Source organism: Marmota marmota, unplaced genomic scaffold (genome assembly GCF_001458135.2).
Source record: "Marmota marmota marmota unplaced genomic scaffold, marMar, whole genome shotgun sequence".
Classification (NCBI taxonomy): domain Eukaryota; kingdom Metazoa; phylum Chordata; class Mammalia; order Rodentia; family Sciuridae; genus Marmota; species Marmota marmota.
Window position 1 is genome coordinate 3,139,832 of NW_026000142.1, and position 25,188 is coordinate 3,165,019.

General features: G+C 37.5%; 1 pseudogene; it reads left to right on the plus strand.

Annotated features, from left to right (window-relative positions):
• Positions 1–18,504: 18,504 nt before the first annotated feature.
• Positions 18,505–19,011, plus strand: LOC107144393 (annotated as a pseudogene).
• The last annotated feature ends 6,177 nt before the right edge of the window (positions 19,012–25,188 follow it).

Sequence of the window (25,188 nt, forward strand, 5' to 3'; positions counted from 1 at the left end):
CAATAAAATGTTATACCTGTGTATTAATCAGGGTTCTCCACAGACCCAGAACCAATAAAGACAAATGATAAAAAGATAGGAAGGAAAGAAGAAAGGTGGGAGGAGAGATAAGGACAAAGGGGACATTTTCAGGAGAATTGGATCATGCAGTTGTGGAGAAAGAGAAGTTCCACAAAAGGTCATCTGCAAACTGCAGAACCAGGTCCTATGGTTCGGATATGAGGTGTCCCCCAAAAGCTCAGGTGTGAGACAATACAAGGAGGTTTGGAGGAAAAATGACTGGGTTATGAGAATCTTAACCCAACGGCTGAATTGATCACGTGATAGGATTGAATGGTAATTGAAGGCAGGTGGGGTGTGGCTGGAGGAGGTACTTCATTGGGGGTGTGGCTTTGGGGTATATATTTGTAATTGGCAAGTGGAGTCTGTCCCTCTGCTTTCTGAACATTGTGTGAGCTGCTTCTCTCCCCTACACTCTTCCTCTTCCATCATGATGTTCAGCCTCACCTCAGGCCCTGAGGAATGGAGCCCGATGTCTATTGGAGTAAGATCTGAAACCGCGAGACCTCAAATAAACTTTCCTCCTCTATGATTGTTCTGGTCAAGCCTTTTAGTCACAGTAGTTAAAAAAGGTGACTAAGGTGACCAGGGAAGCTGATAGTATGGTTCAGTCCAAGTCTGACAACCTCAGAACCAGGAAAACCGACAGAGTAACCCTCAGTCTGAGAGCAAAGGCCTGAGTACCTAGGGGACTGCAGGTGCAAAAATTTGAATTCTAGAGAACTTGGAGTTCTGGTGTCCAAGGGTAGGAGAAAATGGTGTCCCAATTCCAGAAGACACAGAAAGAAAGAGACAGCATAAATTTACCTCTCTTCTACCTTTTTGTTCTATCCAAGCTATTATAGGATTGGATGGTGCTTGCCTACATTGGGTAAGGCAGATCTTCCTTACTCAGACCACTGATTCAAATGCCAACCTCTCTGGGAAACACCCTTATGGATATACCCAGAAATAATGCTTTACTGGATATCTGGGTATGTATTAATCCAATCAAGTTGACACTTAAAATCAACCATCACACACCAGCTAATATAAAGATATGAAAATTCCATGGTGGTGATTAAATCTGCTTCAGGAGATTGAAGGATCTTCCCAGACTCAGTGACATTTGAAATAGGTCAAGGAATTTGATAGATAAACATGAGATGGAAAGCCATTCTACAAAGAGAGAATAGCCTAAGCCAGAATCTATTCCTGTGAAAAGATGGAAAGATTAGGAATCCACGTGCAGTGAGTGTGGTATGGTTCAGGTGTAGACACTGTTAGGAGTGGCAGAAGATATAGCTAGAAAGGATGGCTCTGACATGTAAAAGTTGGGTCATCTCCAAATTACTCAAAACACCTAATATAGTACAAAATTTACAATCGGTGTTCAGTAGGATAAATGGATGAGCACAAGAATCCAGAGAAAACATTTACAGCCCAATTCAAAACTGTCAACAATCAGGTAAGAAACAAGACTTTATATAATGTTACTGAATTGCTCTTTACAATGCTCAGAAAATACTTCGTCCACCAATACTTTGAAGTGCAGACATCTTTGATGTGTATGTTATAAACCTAACTTACTGAAAATTTATCATCTCTAAATTAATGACTACTTACTAAAACTACAGTTAATTTTATGATACCTTCTTTGGAAAAAAATTTATATCAGGTTTTTTTTTTATAACATCCAAAATGGAATGTTTGTTTCTGCTTTGAAATCTTCTTTTCGAAGATTATGGTTACAACATAAAAATATAAACCCTTCGACTCATTTTAGTGATTATGTTCTGTGGAATAGACATGACTAAGTTTTATACATTTTATGTTAAAACTCAAGTCCTCTGATTTGATAAAAAAAAAATGAAAGGGTACAAGATAGAAATAGAAATTTGCCTAAATTGAAACGAAGAAGGAGAAGAAAAGGAAGGAAGGTAGATGAAGAAGGAGAAGACGGAGACGGAGGAGGAGGAGGAGGAGGAGAAGGTGAAGAAGGAAAAGAAGAAGGAGAAAGAGGAGAAGGAGAAAAAATGAACATCAAGGGTAATCCTACCACAACAAGCAGCCCCAGTGATCTGGAAAGTGCTATCCTCCTCTGAAGGGCCTGAGACTCTGTCCCCAACCAGAGATACCATAAGGGGGAACCAGCAAAGAGGATGTCAGGACTCCACCCCATGGGCTGGAGACCACCTTCTCTAGCAAGGGTAGCCTGGCCTGGGTGGTTCCTTTCACCCAATCAAGCAAATCAGCAAGGACCAATGGAACCCCCAGCACCATAAGAAAAACCAAAACTGTAAACGATCTGAAAATCATAGTTCCTGGATCCACAGTGCACAAAAGTAGGACCTGCAAGGCAAACCTGAACAGGGTGAAGGCTTGACAAAATAAAGACTTCAAAATAGGGTTCAGAGTCTCATAAAATAATTGCTGAAATTTCTAGAATGTAATAAAAAAATTTTTCCAACATACCAAAAACCAGGACAATCACAACCTAGATGAGAAAAGTCAATCAATAATACCAACATTGACACCAACAGGAATAAGATGTTAGTTAGAATCAGCTAACAAGAACTTTAATAATCACAAAAATGATGCAACAATTACAAATTGTCTTCAGAAATGTGAAAATAGAGAAGATTTCAGCAAACCAATTAAATTATTTTTAAAAGCCAAATTATAGAACAAAAAAAAAAATTTAGGGCTGGGGTCATGGCTCAGCGGTAGAGCGCTCGCCTTGCACATGCAAGGCCATGGGTTCAATCCTCAGCACCACATATAAATAAATAAAATAAAGTTAAAAAAATTTAAATGAAAAATTTAAAAATACTTTTTGGATAGTCCAATTAGTAGTGTTGAGGTGACACAAGATAGAATTAGTGGGAAAATCAAAGGGCATCCAGATAAATGGAAAGGATACCTTTATGGATTGGAGAATTTAACATCGTAATGATGTTTATTTTCCACAGACTGATTCATAGCTTTAATGTAATTTCCACCAAAATCCCAGGAAGTTCTTCTGTAGACTTAGACCAATTATTCTAAAGTGTATTTGGAAGGCACAGACCCTTTAAAATTAAAATATTCTTTAAAAAGAAATAAAGTGAGAGAGATCACTCCATTTGATTTCAAGACACTATATAGCTATAGGAGTAATGAATGTGTGGTATTGGCAGACGGTTAAGCATATAGGTCAATGGCATTGAGTAGAGATTCCAGAGAGATCCACACAAACATGTGCAACTGTGTTTTCTTAGGGGAGGGTACTGGGGATTGAACTCAGGGGCACTCAGTAACTGAGCCACATCCCCAGCCCTATTTTGTATCTTATTTAGAGACACAGTCTCACTGAGTTGCTTAGTTGCTTAGTGCCTCACTTGCTGAGGCCGGCTTTAAACTCAAGATCCTTCCGCCTCAGCCTCCCAAGTGCTGGAATTACAGGCCTGAGCCCACAGCCCATGCCTACAGCTGGTTTTTTACAAAAGTGCAAAAGCAATTTAATGAATGTAAGATAATCTTTTCAAAACATGATGCTGAAGCAAGGGACACCATAAATCTAAATAAATAAACAATGAATAATTTTTAAAAAATTATTGGCCTGACCTTACGCTTTATACAAAGGTCAACTCACAATGGGTCCTGGTCTTGAATGTAGACATAAAACTATAAAATTTTTAGAAAGAAAAAAAAAACACAGAAGAAAATCTTTGGAACATAAAACCAGAAAGGACCAGTCTAAGAAAGAGTTCTTCAGCTTGATTCCAAAAGTGTACTGTGCTAAAGGAAAAATTGACACACTGGACTTGATCAAAACTAAAAAGTTCTGTTTTGGAAAAGACTGTGCAGAAGATATAAAAAATATTTTCTATACTATACAAGGTGTAGACTACATTTGCTAACCATCTGTCCAACACAAAACTAAGATCTGGATACCTCAAGAACTTTCAAAACACAATAGCAAAAACAAAATAAAATAAATCACAAAAATAGGCAAAAGATAGGAACAGACATTTTCCTTCAACAGGTATAGAGATGGACAACAAGCACATGAAAAGAGGCTCAACATCGTTAACCTTAGAGAAAAGCAAATTAAAACTTCAATTAGATACCACTACACACTTTTTGGAATGACTAAGACAAAAATTAATAATAACATCAAATGTTAGTGGAGGTATACAGAAAGTGCATTGCTTATATGCCACTGATAAGAACATAAAATGGTGCAATCATTCTGGAAAAAATGTTTGGCATTTTCTTAAAAATTAAACATACAACTACCATTTGATCCAGCAACTGTACTCCTGAACTTCTATGTCAAAGAAATGAAGATTTGATACAAAAAACTGTATGCAAATGTTCACAACAGCTTTATTCATAGTAGCCAGAAAGTAGAAACTACCCAGATGTGTTTCAATGATGAAGAGTTAAATAACCTTTGGCATGGAATACTATTCATCAATAAACAGGAACAAGTATTGATATACTCAACAAATTGGGTGTATCTCAAGGGAATTATGAGTAAAGAAAAAGTGAATCCTAAAGATAAGAATTGTAATATTCTATTATATATTTTATAATTCTGTTTACAGTATATAATATCCTTAAAATTACAAAATTACAGAGATGAGAAAGAGCTTCATGGCTACCTGGAGTTGGTGGCAGGAGTGGGGTGGGGAAGAGGGAGAGAGCTGCCAAAGGGCAACAGGAAGAAACCGTGTGAAGAACTATTCTTTATCCTGACAATATCAATGTTCATATGATGTTTGTATTACAGTTTTGCAAGAGGTTACCATTGTGGGAAATTAGGCAAAAGATATCAGAATATTTTTGACAACTGCATATTTGCCTACAATTCTCTAAAAATAAAAAAAAAATTCAATTACATAATTATAGGAAATACCTTTAGGAATGGTAAAGACAGAACTAAATGACCTATTATGATCTCTCAAATTTTTCAGGAATCATTTTCCCTACATCTGGTGATGCCTCAAATGGTCACTTTGTACCATCTCCAAGGAGAATTTGTTCTATTTTCAGTGTAACTTGTGAGCTGTGGTCTACTCTAAGCAGAGGCTAGAGCAGCCACTGAACAGCCTGTGGTCTTGAATCTCTTGCTTTTTCTCTCTGGATCTCTGTGCATCTGCTATAATTTTGGGGGGATTAGATATTGATAGAGACTCTTTCAGCTTCAAAATTCTAGAATGATAATCTTTTTCTTTTGAGTGGAGATTCTGCACCCAATACATGTAAAAAAATAAAAATAAATTTCTCTAGCCTTAACACCCTTCATGCATCAAGTCTACCCTTGCTAACTTGTATTTGATTCCTAGCCTGCTTTTAAACTTTTACTACCAGGAAATACCAAGCCTTTTCTCTAAATTACTGTCTGCCAAAAGGGTAATAGCATAGTTGTGGGTATTGAAAACTGAAACATGAGTCTTAAAAAGGAAGGCAAAATCAAACTAAGGTTTTTATACGACATTAAGCTACCCCTTGAGCCATCTATCCGCCCCCCACTTCCCACACTTAGTATACATATGAGAATCACTCCCTACTTGGATTTTCACTGTGTGAACAGAATAGTCTACATTCAGATCACAGCTAGATGACAACCACCTTTGTTAAACTGAATAGAAGAGAAACACTGTCTCATTATTACCTATTGTGCATCCTGCCCCCACAACCAGCATAACTGGCTTCTACACTGTTGACCCCTTTGTAAAAATACAGTAAATCATTTTAGAAAAACCATCCAGCAGATGCTGCTTGCCTGCAGTCAAGCTGGTCACTGGATGGCTTCCGTTGAAGCTGCTGACCTAATCCAAGCTGTGATGTTGGTGGATTGGGCTTGGCTCCAGAAAGCCAGTGAGACAAGCTGTTGGGTGGCAGAGAACTTAGACCAAAAGAGAGACAGAGAAAAAAAAAAAAGAAGAAGAAAACAGGTGAACTCCAACCCCTGGATACCTCACCATGCCACATTATGTACTGAAGAGAAACCTCGTTGCAGAAAAACATGGTTTCTTGTTTCAGTGGTGTGATACCCGCCAAAGCTTTTGCTATCCCCATTGTATTATTTTCTAATATAAAATTTCAAACGTTATAAAATTCTTTCTTCAACGAGATACATCACATTGGTTAGATAACAATACTTTGCTTCTCCATCTTGAGTTGAATGACAGCATATAGATTTCTGACTGGTACAAGTCCTAGGAGAAAAGTGATCAGGAAAGAAACATTCTATTTTCTTCACCTTTACAGTCTTATCAGAGCTAACTATGAATTGACCATGGTTTTTAAAAAGAATGAAACTAATAGGAGGACCAACAACTAAACATCTCAGGATTTTTCTAAAGATATTCTTCTGGCAAAGGGCACTCACAGCAAAAAAGTTATAGCTTCCAAGCAACTAAAATGCATAAGGTGAGTGATGAACATTTCTGTGAAGTCTAAAATAGTTCAGATGTTATTCAAATCCAAGACTCACTATTTACCTCCCGTGTCTCCAAGAGATCTAGCCTCTGTAAACCTTAATTTCTTAATTGACAGAACAGGATAATAACATGACTGACATTAGGTGCTGAGAAAAGTATATCTCTATAGCTCGGTGGTCAAGACAACAAGAAATAAAATCCAAACATGAACATATCTAGCTGAGGCTAGCCAAACGTCTTTTAGAAAAGTGTTTATACATGACCTCTGTTCTTTCCTTCTCATTCTATCTTTCCTTTCTAGAACCTGAGGTAGGAGTTGGAGTATAAAGTGAAAGGCAGAAACAAGAGAGAGAGGGGAGCTGGTGAAAGGAGGCTGTCTCCATAAGTCTGAATTTCTCTTGATGCCTTCACATCTTATGTTCTCTTGTTTTAGCTTAAAGTTTTTAAAATTTCTCAGTTTTCCCCCCACCTTTTCTCACTATGGCACTTGCAGAGAATTGCCTATCAAACCTTCTCCTTTTTCCTTATTACTAAAATTCTGATTTTTAGTACAACAATGAGTCCAGTTAAAAATATTTCTCTCTTCACATCTCCTTGCAGATTGAGCCAGAACTGAAAGTTTAATTTCAGATTTTTAATTTAGTTAGAATTTGCAGGCAAATCTTTGCTAAGGTCCATAGTTCTGGTCAATAATATCTGTTGAGTGGGCCTAACAGCTATTCTTTCACTGTTTGAAAAGGAACAGAAGGAGTTGACATGCACCATTTATCCCCCAACTCTCCCACACTCGCTTTTATGGTGTGGAATGCAGATAGAATGCCTAAAGACTGAAGAGCCATGCAATTTCCCTTTTCCAAGGGGACAAAAGCCACACCCCAGGGGTGGGAGAGCATGGTTTGGTTTACATGCAGCTGAATGCAATCCTATTTGAAATTCTGTAGAGCCACAGTCCATGTCCCTCACATGGCTGGCTGTCATCTCAGAGGCTTTATATATCCTCATAGGCACACAGAATCAAGAATAATGCTGCCAGCATGGCTGACTAGCTCAAAGGCCTGGAGAATCCCTAGATGGTCTTGTAAAGCTCTCATTCACAATATCATCACGAATGCTTAAACTGCACTTATTGGTTTCTCTAGAGAATTCATATTTTACCATTTACCACTTTCCCACCCTAGCCTCTTGTTTTCTGTATTCAAGCACTTTAAGTCACATAATTACCTACTATATTATTTTCTTCTTATCCTGGCTATCACCTAGAAGGCTATGAACAAAAGACCTTGATCCAATATTAGCAATGCTGCTATTCCTCCTGAGGAAAAGAGATCTCTTTGAGATCAATTAGAAAAGAATTGCCTGCAAGTTCCAATCAAACAACTAAAATTAAACCTTGAGGCTGCAGTATCAGTTCTAGTTCCACTCAACCACTATATTCTAAAAATTTCTCACACCACTCCATTTACAAGATACTACTGCCTAGGTTCCCAACTGTAGATTTTACCTTTCCCCTCTGGATTCCTAAGTTTTAAGAAGGTCAAATTGCCTTAAATATGTAAAATTTTAGGAAATTGCTCAATCTTTGATGGTTTCCACATAAACAAGTTTGGTTGCACACAAAGGAGGGTCTGAGGCAAGGAATGGCTGAAGGTGTTTTAGGGAGTGACACCAGGAGCCAACTGCAGGTGTCCAAAAGATAGAAAAAGCAGGAAGCCCAATAGTGCATGTGTGATTGAGCTAGTTTCAACCCCCTGAGGAACCATGTAGAGTATGTCTCAGAACCATCCCTCGGAAGTATGGGATTTGGGGCATTTATCCACAGTGTGGTCATTGCTGCTGAAAGCATTAACTCCATGTGTCCACTGTGTGCTGAGGGAGCCTCCAGAGAAAATAAGGCAGAAAAAGGAAGCTGTGGAATTCTGATGTGGGATGATTCCTGGAACCTTCACTGCAATTAGAGATGCAAAGAATCAAAGCTGATGTGGCCTAAAGCACCAGGAATCTCTGCTGTTGTTGTTTTCAAATGTAATCCCAATATGTAAATGCTTTCAGTGGTGATGGCATCTAGAAATTATTGATGGGAAATAATTAATAAAAACTTTAAAAGTCCAAGAATATCTTAAAAAAAACAATTTGATTAAAATTCAAGGAATTCTATCATGTGAAAATGTAGTGCTTCAAATTAATAGAGTGTATTGAAAATCTACAGCATCACTAAGCTGGATCCAATGTTATCAAAACAAATTTCCCCTTTCCTCTTAGATGTTTTATGCGAAGTTTTTGCTTTCACTTCTCATTTGTGCTATTGGCTTGTCTAAGAGGCAATTATTTTAAGAGCTTTCATGGGTAGAATTTTATTTTGAATTGTAGCCTTCCTAGGAATGATTATCCCCGGATGAAGTTCACACAGGTCTTGTCAAGATTAGCCACAAGATTAGTCAGTTGATTCAGGCCTATTAGCAGATATGTGGGAGTGTGAAAGTTGAGGAGTCTTCCAGAGAACTTGAAGGTTTGACAGAGAACCTGAATTTTCTCAAAAGCAAATCCTGAGATATAAGATCAAGTAGGGTGGTGAAGGTAAGAGAATGGAAAGCGTGGCAAAGAAAGCTGGAAATCAGTGTAATGGTGTGTGTTACCATGAGAAGCTCTCCAACATGGTGTCTTAGCAAGCAGACACAGATAACTTTAAGTGTGTTCTCTTGGCATTCCAGTCTTCTTCATATGACTAAGAATATTGCTTATTTCTGGATGAAAGACAAGGGGAATTGAAGTGGTTCTGGTAATATTATCAATTACAGTGCCAGCCCCATTACAGGGGATGGGGCAATAGATTCTGGGGGGTGGAGGCGTAAATTAAAAATGGAGCAGTTGCAACCAGACTCAGATCTTTCCATGGCTGTTTCCTAAGAAAGCCAAGAGTTCCTTCAACTGACAACTCCAGGCTGTTCATATTCTTCTTAAAGTCTGTGATTTATACAGTGACTGTCCAGCATAGATTTACTACCACTTTTCATTATTTCTTAAGGTGTAGACTTTTGGGGTTGGGGCTGTAGCTCATTGTAGAGCGCCCACCTCATACTTGTGAGGCACTGGGTTCCATCCTCAGCACCACATAGAAATAAATAAAGATAAAAATATACATATAGACTTTCCCCACCTCTTCTTTTTAAGCAAAGAGCAACAACAGATGTAGGTAGAAGAGAAAGGAATAAAAATTAAAACTTCCAGAATTCTGCCTTAGGTGACTGAACCTAATTATCCTACAACTAAAAGGGGGAAAAATAAAAGATTCATAGAAATATCATTTAATAAGAGAATTAACTTACTAGGACAGTCAATCTATTATTATTTTTGTCATTACTATTCAGCTAGCCTGGTTGATTTCTCCCAGGATTTATCACCTAAAGCATGTTTATTTTATCAGTATTTTAAAATGCTATTAACTTTTGTACTAAAGCATCCCTTTAAGTGTCCTCTCTCTAGAGTCCTTAAAAGATTGCTGTAATTTGTTTATTAAAATTATTGTTTCCATATGGTTGATAAAACCATTTATAAATACCTCATAACCCAAAGCATAAATCCAAATATGTAATGAATTTGAAGCATTTTTTAAAATGTCTATTTGCATTTTGTAACATTTTACATTTAAATGTTAGATCTCTGAGGTAAATTTACGTAAGCAATTGAGAGAATACACCTTTGTTATCTGTGAAGAAAACACATTTTGAAGGTACTTGTTTCATACTCTAAGTTAAAATATGCTCATAACTAACAACTCTCCAGATATCTCCAGTAAAAATTACCATTCAGCTTCTAATCACATAGTTGTAATTGCCTTTTTAATCCGAAATCCTGGCAGAGATACCATCCCATCACATCTTCCCTAAGAATTCCCTGAGACCCCTGTAAACTTCAGAGGATACAAAAACAACATGTTTATAAAATGTGAAAGACTCCATGAAGCCAACCCTAAGGTCTGGAATGAGAATCTAAATGTTTAACAAACATTCCAGATGATTCTGTTGCAAAGGTCAACTTTAAGACACACAATATATCTCTGGGTATTCTTCATAGAGAAGGTGGCACAAAAATCAAGTAATAATGGATTACAGACCTAAATGTAAAATTCAAAACTATGTAGTTCCTAGAAGATAACATAGGAGAAAAATCTAAATGTTCATGAGTTTGGCAATAAGTTTTTAGATATGATACCAAAAACACAATCCATGATATAAAGAATTGAAAAGCTGGGCTTCATTAAAACTAATTTTTACTGCCTTGTGAAAGACACTGTCAAGAGAATGGATAAGCCACAGACTAGGAGAAAATATTTGCAAAAGACATATCTGATAAAAGATTGTTACATAAAATAAAAGAACTTGTGAAGCTTAACAATAAGAAAATAACCCAATTTTAAAAAGGGCCAAAGACTCTAACAGATATTTCACCAAAGAAGATATATAGAATGGCAAATAAAAACATGAAAAGATATGTTTCATTTCCTGGGTCATCAGCAAAGGACAGGAAGACATCACTATACAAAATTGAGAAATTCTGGTGAGAGTCTGGAGCAACACAAGCTCTCATTCAGTGCTGCTGGGAATGAAAAATGGTACAAATGTTCTGGAAGACAATGTGGCTAGATATACTTTCACCTTATGATTCAGCAATCATGCTCCTTGGCATTTACCCCAAAGAAATGAAAACGTATGTCTACACAAAACCTGGGACATGATGTTTAGAGCAGCTTTTCTCATAATTGCCCAAACACAGAAGAAATAAAGATGTCTTTCATAGGTGAAATGATAAATAAATTGTGGTACACCCAGACAATGCATTATTACTCCGTGCTAAAAACAGATGAGCTGTCAATCCATGAAAAGACATGGAGAAAACTTTAAAAGTTTTTAAGAAAAGTCTACATACCATGTGATTCCAATTCTACTACACTGTAGAAAATGCAAAACTATGGAGACAGTTAAAAGATTTATGGCTGTCAGGGCTAAAGAAGAAAGAGATGAACAGGTAGAGGGCAGAGGATTTTTGCAGCGAAAATACTACATATGATGCTACAGTGGTGGATACTTGTCATGTATTTGTCCAAACTCATAGAATATACAACACCAAGAAAGAACCCTGATGCAAACTATCTCTAAGTGATAAAAATATGTTAATGTAGATTCACTAATTATAATGAATATACTACTTTGGTGGAGGTTGATAAGGGAGAGACTGTGCGTGTAGAGGCAGGGAGTATATGGGAAATCTCTACCTGCCGATCAATTTTACTGTGAACATAAACCTGCTCTAAAAAGTAAAGACTGTTAAGAGTAATGGCAAAATTAAAATTTTGTGATATATAAAGGAAATAAGAAGGCATATGGTGAGAAAAAGAAAGAGAGAGTGAGTCAGAACATTCACAATGACCCACACCTTGAGTATATATGCATGGTAGTGACTCTGTCCCTGTGGGAAGTTACTATAACTGCTGGAAACCAAAGAACAGCAACCAGAATAATAAGAAAATATTTCTAGTCTTAGATTGCTTCTAGTCTCAAATCTACTGTAAATATTCTGAAAAGGTTTTCATACGTTATCTCTTAAGCTGTTTCCTTTTATCTATAAAAACAAAAAGAGAAAAATTAAATCCTATTTAATCCAAGTGTTCTAAAGATTTAAAAAAAGTAATAGATGTGAAAATCCTCCCTAAACAGGAAAGTTCTATGCAATATGAGTGTGTTTGTGTCTTTGTATCTTTTCTAGTTCCTTAATTATCTGACTCATGCTCTGAACAGAACAACCATCCCTCCGATATACACCTGAAGGCAGAGGCATCCTGGAGGTTTGACACCCAGGTGAGCTGCATCCCTAATATACCTAAAAACAGAAGAAGACCCGTGAGGATCTGAGGCAGAGGTGGGACTGAGGACAGGGGGTGCTCCTCATAGTGGCCCCTGTGTAGCCAGAGCCTGGGCCTTCATACCAGCAGTCCAGGCTCAACAGCTCTGGAGGTGCCATGGAGGTGCCAACTTGGAGGTGCCAACTTGGAGGTGCCAACTTGGAGGTGCCAACTTGGCATGTATCTGATAGTCTTTCCCAGTTTCTTCATAAGTCTGCTGATGGCCAGAGCTGAATAACAGGGAAATCAGGAGCAGAAGGCCAGACAGATTCAATGTGAGTTCTAGGAACCTCTTGAGATGCCATAATGGAAAAGGGGAACTTTGAAGTCTGTTTCTGGCCATGACGTTATCAAGCTGGTAAGCATCAAGTTTAATTGTCAGTGCAGGCTAAATTTGTTCTCAGTGTCTGACGAAGACTAGGCTCCTCTGGAACACACACACACAAATGTGTAGATGTACATATAAAAACTGAATCCAGAATTTATCTGGAGAAGGCATGTGTTTTAATCTAAAACATTTTGAAAGGGCTCAAGGTAGAAGGTACATCCCCAACCCTTTCTCTGAATGGAGGATGTTTCAGAGGAAGGGTAAGCTGATCTTGATGGTAGAGAAATAGGGATACCTCTCCACTGTGCAGCAGAGAGGCTGCAGAGATGACAGAATGGACAGGGGACTGGAGATGACATGGTAGGAGCATGTCATGTCCTGTGAGACATTATCCCACACACAGCTCTTCAATGACATCAACCAACTGCATCAATGAGGGAGGTGAGGTATGAGGGCATTCTCTTGTGTATCTGAAAGGGGAGATGAGCTTATTGGGGGCAATAAGATGAAGACAGAAGACATGAGAATAAGACACAAGAATTGGGAAGGCCTGCAGATATTTTGGAAGAGTTTTAGACTACTCTAGACCATGAAATCAGAGAATTAAAGGCAATTCTACCCAGATTTCAAGAATAAAGGAGGTCTCAGGTTGTCTAGAGATCCAATATTCTCAGTTGAAAGAAAAGAAAATCTCTGGGAACTTAAGTGTCAGCTCTTATGAAGAAATGAAGGAAACTAGAATTTTGGGATTTCCTAATGTATGCTCTCATTGGACTAGATACATTTCCTTATAATGACTTAGTTGGTAGTATTATTATTTTTATTTTAAAGATGAACAAGCTAAGGCTTAGTGACATTAAATAATTTATCCAAATACATGACACCAAGATCAAATTCCCTATACCACGCCACAAAATAAATACCACAAAGATGACCCAAGTTATCTCTAGCAGTGTCCAAGTTGTTTTAACAACCTGTTCTAGTCTCTGTGACATCTAAATCTGGTCAATAGTGTGGTGCTAATGTCAATTTCCTTACTTTGATAATGTTCTATATTATATAAGATATTTCAGGGCTAGGGTTGTGGCTCAGTGGTAGAGTGCTTGCCTTGCATGTGTGAGGTACTGGGTTTGATCCTCAGCACCACATAAAAATAAATAAATATTGTGTCCATCTACAGCTAAAAAAATTTTTTTAAGTTTTAAATTAAAAAAATATTTCAATTAAGGGAAACTAGAGGAACAGTATATTGAACCTCTGTCTACTATGTTTGTAACTTTTTATGAATCTATCATTATTTCAAGTAAAAAAGTTTTAAAAAAGAAAATAAAAAGAAAGATGGACAGATTGAATTTAACAATGGTTTTAAAAAAGTGACTTCCAGGGCTGAATAAAACAGGGAAATAAGGAGCAGCAGAATCCAAGAATATACAGTGTTTTAATATTGGGGGGTCAATTAATGTTGCATATATCCTAAATCAGTAGATTAAAGAATAAGAATGCAGGGCTGGGGTTATGGCTCAGTGGTAAAGTGCTCGCCTAGCACATGCGAGGCCCTGGATTCGATCCTTAACACCACATATAAATAAGTAAAATAAAGGTAAAATGCTACCACTGCAACCACTTCGATAGTTATTATAACATATTTGATAAAATTTGTGTCTGATAATGTTTTCCAAAAGAGCCAGGATGATATTTCTGGCCTCCTATTGCTTTTAAAAACTCTCTATTTGCATCAAAAGGTGGAGTCTATTTCTCCTCCCCTTGAAACCAAATCTGTTACTTTTAAGAAGCAGCCATCTGAAATCCCAACCAACACTCACCTAAAATTAGCCAGAATTTAGTCATTGACCACACCTAACTGAGGAAAGGAGGCGTGTAATACCAGCTTCCTCTGAAAATATAAATTAGGTTTGTTATTGAAAAGCCTTCAACAGGCACACTATTAATAGCATAAAGAAGTGTTGAGAGCCACAGCGAAGGGGCCCCAGCAAACTTCCAGCTGCCGGCTGATGATTGGCTCACAGCGGCCCCAGCAACATCTAGCTGATTGGCTCCTCTGCAGTGATGCTCATTGGGCTGTTTCCCTGCCCTTTCAGACCACGAGCTGCTCATTGGGGGACTTTTTTGGCTCCGCCCACGTGACCCAGCCAATCGGCCTCAAGAGCAGGAGGATTGTGGGAGGTGGAGAGAAGCTTGTGTGGGAGAGAGAGGCTTGTGGAAAGCCGGTGGTGGCAGTTGAGGCTCTGAGGGTTTCTCCTGAGAGGCTGTTTTGTTTGGCGTGTGTGGTTCTAAAAATAAAGTTAGTTTCTTTTAACAAGTGGCTCCTGATTGTGCCCAGCCAGACTGCGGCAAAGAAGTCTTTCTGCAGAGATCTCTGTTAACCAGTCCCACATGAAAACGATTGGCAGAGCTCCTTCTTTACCTACAGTATCTCTAAGAAAGGACCCACAAAGAATTTTATTCTCTCTCTCCTCAACAGATCTGTTTTTGTTTGAAATAAATGACATGAATACAAATTTTGAAGGAATACATACATTCCACCAACCCTGGTGTGGGATATATATGTAAATATTTGTATGTTCATCTGTATTTGTATATTTTTATATACAAGTAAAAACATATTTCTTTAAATATTTCTGCATGTCTTTATCTTTGGCTCAAACTCTTCTATCTAATGCAAAATGTTTAATGTCATTGCTGATTGGTGAGCTCAATTTCTGTGGTTTCTCAGGCAATTCACTTTTAAATTCAATCCTTCAAGATGGCATTGATCTTTTCCAACTGTGTTGGGGATTGGCTCTGAAGGTTTGTCAAATGCCTCTGCAACACTTCTGCTCACTTTGTGCTTTGTGCTGGCCTCTTACCAAAGAGGTGACCAGCCTCTTCTGTGTCCCCTTCTGAGCTGCCAGTCTGCTACAGTGGGGCCAGATGAGTCCACTCTGCCTCCTCTTTTCAGTCACTTAGTCAGGCTGCCAAAGCACCCTGAAGCCAGTGGGTTCTCTACCCTGGGTTACAGCTGTGGGGTTTTTTGGATTTTTTTTTTTTTTTTGGCATATGGAAGGCTGGCTGATCTGCATCTTCTAGGAGCAATGAAGCTCCTGTATTCTGTCCTAACTTCCCCTGCAACTGTTCCTACACTGTGACTCCTACACCTGGAGCACAAGAAACATCCTTGAGTCCACTGTTTACCAACAGGCTGTCAAACACTAGGCTTGGGGTCCCAAGCTTATCCTCAGGCCCCTTTTGTCATCCCCCATCTCTCATCTCTGCCCCTTCTACCACAGTGGGAGTAGGGGATGCAGTGAGACCAAGGACAGATCAAAACCTAAATGCTCCTTCCCTTCCTTAACCACTGGAATCTTCATCTAGTCTGGAGAAAGGGGATACAACAAGGGGGGGAAAAAGTTTCTAATCGATTACATCTTTCCCCAAATCCCTTTGTGGAAGGGCTAAAAAGCATTTTGTATTCTATCTCTTTTTTTCATAATCCCTAAATAGAAGAATGTCACTAGATAAATAGAGCACAAGAAAAAATATACCAAATAATGCTTGTAATGTTAAATCACTATGCTTATAAAAACATACTGATATATATTCTTAAATATGTCTGTGTAATATATAATAGAAAGACAAGAATTTCATGTCTGTTTGGTATACATAGAAAATTATCAGGAAACACATCTAAAGATCAATAATTATGTGATAATTTTTTTATTCTTCTTTGTGATTGTCTGTATTCCCCAAATTTTCTACTTAAAGTAGCAATTCCTTTATAACCACAAAATAAGTACATAATAATTTTTAAAGCTGCTGTGTTGGCCATAGCAAGTAGATCACTATTATCCAACATGCTGTGGTGTTTCATTGCATTTATAACAAAAATTGCAATGAAATGTAGGGATACATTAAGCAATTTATTTTAAAAGAACCCAAGACTTTCTTGGCTTAACAAACAAAAACTGCTTGAGTTACAAGTACAGATTGTTTTTATATGATATTCTGAGGTATTCATGATCCAGGCTTCTATTGTAATTCTACTTGGAAAATCAGGCAAATGAGCTAAACTATTATGAGTTTGTTCCATGTTTTCATTTCATGAAGTACTTTCTGAAGCCAGCAATGGCCTTGCTCCCATAAAAAGCCTTTAAATTAGAAATGGCTTCATAAGATTCTGGATCCTATTGTTTGCAGAAAAAAAAAATTCTCATGCAGAAAGAACCGTGGGGGAGTGAGTGCTTTCTAGGACATGAGTCTGCTTCTGTACCCACTTACATTTCACCTCTTTGCTCACATTTTTTTTTCAGTAAACATTTCAAAAATGATATAAGTGGCTACATTTTAAAATTGCTTGGTAGATGGCTGCTCAGAAACAAAACAGTGCTATAGAGGTTTTGAAATATTTGGCAAGAGGTTGGAGTAATTTGGCACTGACTCTGGGAGGTATGTGTCCAGATGACATCTGGCAGTGAATGTGGGCTGAGTTGGTCCATTTTAGTCAAGGGCCTCCAAAGACCTTCTCACAGGTGAAAAATAAGGAGCTTATGTCCTTCCAGTTCAGACTTTGGACAGAGCTCTTGGTTTTAAGACCATCTTCCTTTAAGCTTCAATGATGATCTTGATACACAAAACCCTTGATATTTTCAGTGACACAAGGGAAGTCATTTTTCAGTCTTCCTTGGTAAGAAAAGAAAATGACCAATGTAGAAGGATAATCTTTAGCCTTTGTTGGGTAGAGACCAGGCAGCCTGCATTGGATATGAGTGTGACATTCAGATGGTTCTGCAAGTAGTTAAGCTCATGGAAAGAGCGTGGTGAGGTAAATGCTGAAATGACATATTTATCTGGATCGTCTCTAAATCTAGCATGCTAGAAGCCTCTCTTGATATATTGGATGTAATTTCTTAAAACCATGTTAGCACAGATGCATTATATATTTGTGAACATGGACATTATGTAAGTATGACTGTTAATTAACTTTTCAAGGATGCTAATGACAAATCCACACTCCAGAAATGGTGAACAAGCCTTTATATCATCTACATCAAAAGTCAGCACTCCTAACTCAATACCATCAGTGCTTGAAGGACTGCTATCTGGATCCTCATTACTGAGTTTATTAATCAGCATCAATGTTAGAATTAGTATTCCACTGATTTAATGAACTATTAGGGTATGAAATGACTTATAATATTGCATGAATACACCTCTACCACTGCGTGAAGGTAACATAAGACACTGATGAGTCCACCAGCCTTCTACCTTAGGAGTAATCTCTTTAGGCCCAAGTTCCATTCAGTCCTGCATTCACCCCTCAACTGAGAGTTCTGTTGCCTGAGAGTTCACCTGAGTCTTCTTAAGGCATTCATCAGCTGTAGATTGGAGGGACCTTCTCAGGCAAAGTGCTGTAACTTGAATCTACTTCTACTTTGTGGAGGGTACCTACAATTACTAACACATACAAATCTAGACCAATATGAATAGTCTAAACATATTACGTTTTAAATGATGTCATAATTTATGATTATGATATTGAGATAGAAAGGGATTCATAGTGGAGAGTAGGGAAGGGACAGTTAAGGTTGACAAGAGGGCAAGCACAAGGACAGCCACTTTAACATGCTCTGACATGTTACAAGACAGTCCCTGTTTCTCAAAAATAAAAAAAAAAAGACATACATTTCTATCTCACAGAAAGTGACAGCATAATCCATATCCAGCCCTCACCCACAGGGGGACAATTGAAATATCAAAAACCAACCAAAAGGAGCTTATCAACTTCTCCTTATGACCCTTTAAAAGAAGGAATGCCACTTTTCCCTTTTGGGACCATTGCTGAAGCTGCAGCAGCCAAAATCAAGTCCAATTCTTTTGTGACTTCTGACCGAAACGTGAACTGTAAAAGGCATTTCAATGCACCTCACACATTCTCAGGAAGATTATGTCCTCCCCTCTTTCCAAAGAGCTGAGACAGAAGTACAAAGTTCAATCTATGCCCATCTGAAATGATAATGAAATCCAGGTTGTGCAAGGACACTGTAAAAGTCATCAGATTGGCAAAGTGATCCAGGTTTACGGGAAGATATGTCTATATGGAACCGGTGCAGCGGGAAAAGAGAAGTGGCACAACTGTCCATGTGGGCATTCGCCCCAGCAAGGTGGTTGTCACCAAGCCAAAACTGGACAAAGACCACAAAAAGATCCTGGAAAGGAAGGCCAAGTCTCACCAAGTAAGAAAGGAAAAGGGCAAATATAAAGAAGAAACAATTGAGAAGATGCAGGTATAAAGTAATAACCATATTTACAACTTGCATTAAAAACTGCTAAAATGAAAAAAAAAGAAGAAGAAGAAATACCATAACATTTAAATGGCACTCTGTCCCCTCCCAGGTGCAGTGCACCTGGAGTTCTAAGTCTTTCTCTTACTTTCCTTTTTATTAGAATCCCTGCTCGCCTGCTTGCCTTGGTGTTTGCGGCATTTATTCTGCAACTCCATGAAACATGAACCTGATCCCAACTCAGGCTGGTAACCATCTGTTAGCCATAAGCCTATATGTAGTAAACACAGAACATAAGCCTACAAAAATGAAGTCATCCTAGATATAAAAAAATAATATGATTACAAACATTTGTATTGAATTGATTTAATGTAGGTGGCAGAACATGGGTTATTATCTCAAAGATATTAATAATCCATTCAATAAGCAAGATTACATGTATACATGTATATATGTTTGGGGTAGGCATGTAAAACCATATATAATACAAATAGAGAAATCACATTTTTTAGTCAAAATGTATACATTATGTAATTGGCCACTGAAAAGCCCATGACTAGACAATTATAGGTCACGTTCTTTTATGGTAATAAGATAAGGTTGGAAATAAATAATAAAATGGGACAAAAAGACCTAATTATTAGATAAGGAATGATTTGATTCACTTCAAAGCACATGTCCTCCTTTGAAACACACTAGCAGAAATCAATGTTCCATGCTTGTTGTTGTTTGGACATTGAGGTGTTCCCCAAAAGCTCATATGGGAAACAATGCAGGAATGTTCAGGGGCAAAAGATTAGATCATGAGCTCAATAGTCTAATTAGTGAATTAATCCATTTGATGAATTAATGCATGGTAACTTTAGGCAGGTAAAGTATGGCTGGAGGAGGAGGTCACCTGAGGTGGGCCCTGAGGGATTGATTATATTAACCCTGGCTCCTTGCATTCAAGCCTTTTCTGCTTCCTGGTCTCCATGAGATGAGAAGCTTTCCTGTGCCACATCCTTCAGCCATGATGTTCTGCCTCACCTTAGGCCCAGAGTTGGCAGACCATGGACAAAAGTAAACTTTTTATCTTCTAAATTGTTCTTGTCAGATATTCTGGTCACTGTGATGAAAAGCTGACCTACACAATGCTAAATTTTGGATTATCCCCAAATTGTACAATTTTCCCTGATTCCTTACAAATGTCTAAAAGCCAACCCTAGTAGCAGATGCCACAGAAAATCATAAAACAGATTCAATTTAGCACGACTACGAGCAAAAAATTTTAGGGGAAATTAAACAGAAGATGACCAGGCACCATGACCAAGTTCATGTTCTCTGTAAAGCAGAGAATATGGATGACCTTTTTGAAGGCCTTTTACATCATTTTACAGACAGATTAGCATGATGTGGATGTTCCCTATATCGAGTGCTGACTTGTATGCTTAATTACATCCATATTTAAATATTATTGAGTTTTCTCATTAAATTTTCCATACAGAGGCAAGAAGAGTGACAATTTAGTGATTTGCCAGGCATAGGGTTAAAATACTATAAAAAGAATCAAATTTGTGGTAGAAACTTTGGGAACAGAAGGAAGATAGGACTATGTCCATGTTTATTTCTATTCCAATATAGCTACTTGAATTTTATTTGCTTCAAAATTTACTAGACTACCTCTACATATTGTAATGTGACAGTTAAAAAAATAATAGTGGGACATCAGCAAATGTGATGCCCCCATCTGCAGCAGCCAGCACTTTCAGAGGTAGCCCAAGACAAATTATGGATCAAAGGTGGGTTTGGGGCGGCTTTCCACCTTCCACAGAAGTGGACTATAAGGATGAGACGACAGACGCTATTGCCAGCATTTTGGTTGCTAGAGGTCTATTATTTGAAAAAAGCCAACAGTGTGAAATGCTATACTCAGCTCAGCACAAGCGCCTGAGGGCTATTTCTGACAATTCTCTGAATAATTTAGGTGAGTTTCAAGTTTTCAGGTTCTCCAACTTTAAACCACATTGTCTTAGTCAGAGTTCTCCAGAGACAGAACCAGAGGATATATGCTGAGATACACAAAAAGAATTTATTAGGGGAATTGACTCACTTGATTACAGAGGCTGAGAAGTCCCAAGATAGAAATCCCAAAGCTGGCCATCTGCAAGCTGGAGGACCAGGAAATTGGTCAGTGTGACTCAGTCCAAATCCAAAGGCCTCAGAACTGGAGAAGCTGATGGTAAAATTCTCATTTGGAGTCTGGAGGCTCAAGAGCTGGGAAGGTGAGGGGCTGGGGTTGGGGTGGGTGGGATTGTGCTGGTGTTAATCCCAACAACTGGAAAACTTGGAGCTCTGACATCCAGAGACAGGAGGAGAAAGGCTACTCTGCCAGAAGAGAGAAAATTCACGCATCCTTTTTCTTCTTTTTGCTATATTTGGGCCACAAGCCAATAAGATCGTGTCTGCCCATTTTGGGGGCGGATACCCACTCACACTGTCCGCCCACTCATAGGCCAACCTCCTCTGGAAACACCCTCACACATACCTGAGGCAGTCCAATCACTCTCACCCAAAGCAGAGCCAGCTGGGTTTCCCTTTCAGCAGAACAGGGAGGCTCAGGGCTCAGGGCTTACTGAAGCACTAAGAATAAGTAATGTTTTATCAGCTATGTGAGCATCCTTTAATCCAATCGAGCTGACAATTAAAATTAACCAACCATCAGATTGAAGGATTCATTTGACAAACACTTAAAACACTTAATGAGTAACCACTACATTCCAGGCACCTTGTTAAGTACTAAAAGTCCAAGTGGCTGAAATCTATCAGATTTATGGTTAAATCTTAGTGGAAAGTATAAGAAAGAGAAGGATCTAATTTAAACAAATACAAACATAGGCTGCTTTCAAAAAAGCAACCATTTCTTTAATGAGTATTTCTGTGCTTCCCTGAACCTAACACGAAGGTCTTCATTCTGGTTGCTGGTGAGAACTGTTGGTGTTTGTTAGGAGGCTAACATATCTGTGCCCCACAGTGACCATCTCAGGAGGCACTGCACTTGCTATGGTTTATATTCAAATTCTCTAAAGCATCTACTCTTTCCCGTCCTGGATTTTCCAAAATTTATGCATTCCTGAAAGCCAAGTCTCTTATTTTGTGTTTTTGATTGCTTTTGACTTTAAAATGCCATTTATTTACATCGTATTTTGGACAGATACACATTTGATTTAATTCCTGTTTCTCTTACCCAAGGACATTTGCCCATGAGAAGCCTCCGGGTCACATTGGTCATCCCTAACCCTTCCCATTCTTGCCTATAGCACTCCATATTGTTAGAAATTCATATGTTCTTAGTCCATTGGGTGTACTTTAGATTTTACCAATGACCATGTGATTCTGAATGCATAGTATCTATTGCCTTTGTTATTAATTTTATAAGTTTCTGATTTGTCTTTCTAAACAGATGGTAAACTGCTTGTCTGCTAACTCATCTTTCTGCCAATTAAAAAAGGGGCTATGCCATTTTATTTTTACTTATTAAAAACCCTAAAGTTCAATTGCCCCTGCCTGTTGAATCTTATTTATTACCACAAGTTTTACAAGTACACAAGGAAAAAGGAAACATTTTCTGAAATCTCTACTTAAAAGCACAAAATTCCAGATTTTTCTTCCAGGCACTTTTAAGCAAATTTTCAAGTTGTTGCATGAATTATTTCCAAGAAGTATGTTTTTAAAAGTATTGCTGATTAATTCTATATGCATTTAAAATTAATTAAAATCCCCCATTATTGTGAATGTTTTAGTACATCTTCACAAGTTATAGGAAAACTGGGCATTAGAGTGATGCCTAACATCCCTTGGCAGGACATTCTATAAAATGTTCTTTCAAGAAGATGATTACATTAAGGACTCTGTGACTTAGTTCCATCTGTGGCTAATCATAAGCAAGGTAGCTTGAATCAAGATTGGAGAGATTTATGATGCCTTTTTTTCTTGACAATTTTCAAAAGCATTTTATATTTTCTCACTTGGGGTCTCTATGTGAAAGTTTACAATAGAAAAAAAAAGGTCATAAAATAATATATGTTTGAAAGGATTATCTAAACCCAATGAGTTGTTGACTCAATTACTTTAAGGACCAAAAAAAAGAGGTAATAAAAATCCACTTATTAATGCAATTAGGGGTTAAAAAAAAGGCAAATGATCAAAATGCAAATTTGATAAATGGTTTTGCTTTGTTGAAAAGTATTTGAGTTGTAAGAAATAAAACTCCTTCATAATAGTTTGGGGTGGGGGAAAATTTAATGAAAGGATAAAAAATATATCACAATGGCTTTTGCAGCTAGCAGTCATAGCAAAAACTCAGAAAGTGAACAGGAGACTTCATCTTTGAGTGGCATGGCCTTACTTCTTCGCTTATTTTATGGTATCTATTTTATTTTTCTTACTCCTTCTCTGCAGATTAACTTTTTATGTCTACTGAAGACATGGCTGCCCCAGTAATTTTCATATCATTTTTCAATCCCACTACTTAAAAAAAATTGATAAGAATCTGTTCCCAACTCTCTGGAGAGAGTATTTGGTTGATTCATTGTGTTTCACAAGACTAAGGATGTCCCCAGGTCCACTGAACTATGGCTAAGAAGTCCTTGGGGTGGATTTTCCAGCTATGCCAGATGCGAGGAGCAGACCCACTGCACAGACACAGGGAGGACAGATGAATTGGTCAGTGTGAATGACGAATTAAGTGAAGTTTCCAGAACATATAATATGGATGAAGGGCAAAGATGGAAGGTGATTACAACATATGAGAACAGCAACACCCCCAATAACAGTAATAAATACAGGCTGAATGTCCCTTATCCAAAATACTTGGGATCAGAATGTTTCAGATTTGCAATATTTATTTATTTATTTATTGATATTTGCATAAACTTTACTGGTTGAGTGTCACTAATTGAAAATCCAAAATGTTTATTAAAAGTCTTAAATTTTGGAGCATTTCAACCAGTGAAGCATTTTTAAACAATTTGGATATTTTTAAAATTAGGGATGCTCAAAGAAATATGTGACCTGATATCTGTGTGAAATACTATATTTGCCCCAACACAAGGACCTGAAGGTTATTTCTAGTAATTCTTGTAAAGAACATCACTTTCTTAAACATAATTAACCTCTATCATAATAATTTATTTTAAGTTAGAATAAACTTAATTATTTCTATGTTCATTGACTGAAATTTATAATATCACACTAAACATATATAATTTACATTTCAGTTGTAAGTCAAAACATTGAAAATGTTGAGTGTGGGATAGATGGTGGTAGCAGGTATGTATATGGAAAAATATATAATATGGCCAGTTTCACTGGGAAATGAAAGTTACCCATGTAAAACAAATAAAGAAAAAAATCATGATTATATTTATAATATTATCTATATAATAAATGGTTATATTAGATGATGCAAACTGTAGGATCATATGACAATAAAAAAGAAATGAGGCTTCCACTTTCACTAATGGAAAACCAACACTTAGTCAGATGACACCTATAAAAAATGGGGAGAAATTGTTGGCATCATATAAGGTAGTGAAATTTATTAGGTCAAGATTCTGGAGAAGATAGAAAGGAAGAGACATGAACACAGCATAATTGGAATAAAAGACAAATTCTTTTTTTTTTTTTTTAATATTTTTATTTTTTAGTTTTCGGCGGACACAACATCTTTGTTTGTATGTGGTGCTGAGGATCGAACCCGGGCCGCACGCATGCCAGGCGAGCGTGCTACCGCTTGAGCCACATCCCCAGCCCAAAAGACAAATTCTTATCACATAAAAATATAAAAATCTCTTCAAGTGAACTGAAAGAAAACAATTGATTTCTATGCCAGGAAAAATATCATTCAGAATTAAGATAAAGTGAAAATATCTTCTCGCTAAGGAAAAAAATAGAGAATACATCATTGTATTAAACTGTGTTGAAGAAACTACTGAAGAAAGATCTTTTAGCAAAAGGACAAGATCCCAGATGAATCTCAGAGATGCAGGGTAGAACAAAAAATAATGAAAATTGCAAATAGATGAAACTTAACCATAAAAATCAGTTATGATAATGTTTTGGGAGGGGTTAACACACACACACACACACACACACACACACACTTGTTTTACAAAATAACACAGAAGGTAAAACCCAACTCACTGATAATCCTTTCAAGAGATCTATTAAAGA